This window comes from Rhipicephalus microplus, unplaced genomic scaffold (assembly GCF_043290135.1).
Source record: "Rhipicephalus microplus isolate Deutch F79 unplaced genomic scaffold, USDA_Rmic scaffold_197, whole genome shotgun sequence".
Lineage (NCBI taxonomy): Eukaryota > Metazoa > Arthropoda > Arachnida > Ixodida > Ixodidae > Rhipicephalus > Rhipicephalus microplus.
Window position 1 is genome coordinate 57297 of NW_027464768.1, and position 3581 is coordinate 60877.

Consider the following 3581-nt stretch of genomic DNA (forward strand, 5'->3'; position numbering starts at 1 on the left):
TTATGATGGCAAGATTTCCGCAATGCGTTCCCAAAACACAGATTGGCAATGCTTCTTTTTACTAGCTTCGAGTGAGCAGATTGGTATGGCAACAGGGGCTTATTAGCTCTGGGCTTGTATTCCCAACACGTGTGCTGCTGCTTGAATTCCATTTCAATGTCTAAAAACCGCAGCACGCTATCGGTTGGCTCTTCTACTGTAATAATGAGTGGGCTAAGGCAAGCAGAAAAAACAGCTTCGAGTTGACTTACTGCTACGTTTTCTTCACGCTCGAACAAGACAAGGTAATCGTCCACGTATCTCACAACTTTTGCCACCCTGTGCTGTGACAAGACATGTGCCAGATTTCTATCATGGTGGGCCAGAAATCTTGCCATCATAAAATTCAGAAAAGTGTCACGAGTCAGTCGGAGAGGTTATCCGCAGCAGGTTTCCCAGAGTCGATACAGGTGTCTGTTGTCGAGGGTTTGCTTAAAAATGCCGGTTGGACAGTCGCCCTCGGGAAGCAGACATCCAACCGGCAGTGAGTAGGAGCAGAGTTGCAGTAGTGCCGTACCTGCACAAAACTGCTCATAACCTGAAGAAAGTAGCTAGTCGAGTGGGCATCAAAGTAGTATTCTCAGCACCACAAAAGCTTGGCAGGATAAGTCGCTTGACGGACCCGCACCGCAAGCCTGCTGTCGGTTGCTCCAAGAAGCATCGCGATCATTTTGTGGCGTGTGTTGAAGGGGTAGTTTATGGGCTTCCTCTGACTTGTGGTGGTATATGTATAGGTCAGACGGGTAGATGCCTTAATGACCGTCTTCGTGAACATAAGCTCAATGTTAAAAACAAGAATAATTATGGCCATTTGTCAGTACATTGCATGGAATGTGGTTGCACACCCTTGTACGCATCCTGCAGTGTCCTGGCGAAGCATAAAGATAAAGACGTGCGAGAGATAATTGAAGCCCATGCTATCTTTCGCAAAGGAGACGCATGTGTAAGTGCACCGTCAGTTGACTTGTTAGATCGAGAAAGGGCTTTTCTGCTGGGCTAGTGGATAGACTGGTGGCGCCACTGTACACGGATTTATAGGTTCGCGTTTCCTGAAAATAAAAATTGTTGAAGTTAGCGCATTGTGGTGTCCACTCTCTCCTGTCCCTGTCTCTTAGCGCTCAATATGTCGTCAAGCTCCCTTTACCAACACGCCCAAAAAATGGCACTGCTAAGCTTATGACACCAAGTCTGCCAGTACGAGACCCTCGTTTAATGAAAAAAGGGAAAGAAGTGTTTACCTAAGGGCTTGTTCTTCCGTGTTTTAACACAATATTAGAGAGATCTAACAGACAGTAAAGCCAAGGAATGTATAGGGGAAGTTATTAGACCCAATTGAATGTAAACAAGAAGAAAGAAAAGTGGATAAAAAAAAATAGTCAGCCGTGAGCAGGAATCGAACCTACGAGCTTCGAATAACGCGTTCGAAGCTCTAACCACTGAGCTACCACAGCGGCCTTCCCTCCAACCACTTATTTTGGATTTATATGTGAATTTAGAAGTAGGAGTGACATTGCCTCGCCGCGGTGGTCTAGTGGCTAAGGTACTCGGCTGCTGACCCGCAGGGCGCGGGTTCAAATCCCGGCTGCGGCGGCTGCATTTCCGATGGAGACGGAAATGTTGTAGGCCCGTGTGCTCAGATTTGGGTGCACGTCTAAGAACCCCAGGTAGTCTAAATTTCCAGAGCCCTCCACTACGGCGTCTCTCATAATCATATAGTGGTTTTGGGACGTTAAACCCCACATATCAGAAGTAGGAGTGACAGTCAGCGCCATCTATAAGCCATGCTACGATGTGAAAACACTCTTTAATGCGCATGTTTGGCGTCACGTAGCACGTGAACTTATTATGAGTGGGCAGGTAATTAATAGTCCCTCGTATACAACCTAATTAATCCAAGTCTCCCAGTACGAGACCCTCGTTTAATGAAATAACGGAAAGAAGTGTATACCTAAGGGCTCGTTTTTCCGTGTTTTAGCACAATATTAATGAGATCTAACAGACAGTAAAGCCAAGGAATGTACAGGGTAGTTATTAGACCCAATTGAATGTAAATAAGAAGAAAGGAAAGTGGATAAAACAATAACCAGCTGTGAGCAGGAATCGAACCTACGACCTTGGAATAACGCGTTCGATGCTCAAACCACTGAGCTACCACAGCGGCCATCCCTCCATCCACTTATTTTTGGTTTATAATTGAATTTAGAATCAGGAGTGACAGTCAGTGCCAACTATAAGCCAGGCGATGAGTGCAAAACACCCTTTTATGCGCATGTTTGGCGTCACGTAGCGCGTGAACTTCCTATGAGCGGCCAGCTGATTAATAGTGCCTCGTATACAACCTAATGACACCAAGTCTGCCAGTACGAGACTCTCGTTTAATGAAATAAGGGAAAGAAGTGTATACCTAAGGGCTCGTTTTTTCGTGTTTCAACACAATAATAATAAGATCTAAGCGACAGTAAAGCCAAGGATTATACAGGGGAAGTTATTAGACCCAATTGAATCTAAATAAAAAAAGAAAAGTGGATGAAAAAATAACCAGCCGTGAGCAGGAATCGAACTACGACCTTCGAATAACGCGTTCGATGCTCAAACCACTGAGCTACCACAGCGGCCATCCCTCCATCCACTTATTTTTGGTTTATAATCGAATTTAGAATCAGGAGTGACAGTCAGTGCCAACTATAAGCCAGGCGACGAGTGCAAAACACCTTTTTATACGCATGTTTGGCGTCACGTAGCGCGTGAACTTATTATGAGCGGGCAGCTGATTAATAGTCCCTCGTATACAACCTAATGACACCAAGTCTGCCAGTACGAGACTCTCGTTTAATGAAATAAGGGAAAGAAGTGTATACCTAAGGGCTCGTTTTTTCGTGTTTCAACACAATATTAATAAGATCTAACCGACAGTAAAGCCAAGGATTGTACAGGGGAAGTTATTAGACCCAATTGAATGTAAATAAGAAGAAATAAAAGTGGATGACAAAATAACCAGCCGTGAGCAGGAATTGAACCTACGACCTTCGAATAACGCGTTCGATGCTCTAACACCTGAGCTACCACAGCGGCCTTTCCTCCATCCACCTATTTTGGGTGTTTGTGTGAATTTAGAAGTAGGAGTGACAGTCAGCGCCATCTATAAGCCAATCGATGAGTGTGAAAACACTCTTTTATGCGCATGTTTGGCGTCACGTAACACGTGAACTTATTGTGAGCGGGCCGCTGATTAATAGTCCCTCGTATACAACCTAATTACACCAAGTCTGCCAGTACGAGACCCTTGTTTAATGAAATAAGGAAAAGAAGTGTATACCTAGGGCTCGTTTTTTCGTGTTTTACCACAATATTAGAGAGATCTAACAGACAGTAAAGCCATGAAATGTACAGGGGAAGTTATTAGGCCCAATTGAATGTAAATAAGACGAAAGAAAAGTGAATGGAAAAATAAGCAGCCTTGAGCAGGAATCAAACCACCGACCTTCGAATAACGCGTTCGATGCTCTAACCACTGAGCTACCACAGCGGCCTTCCCTCAATAC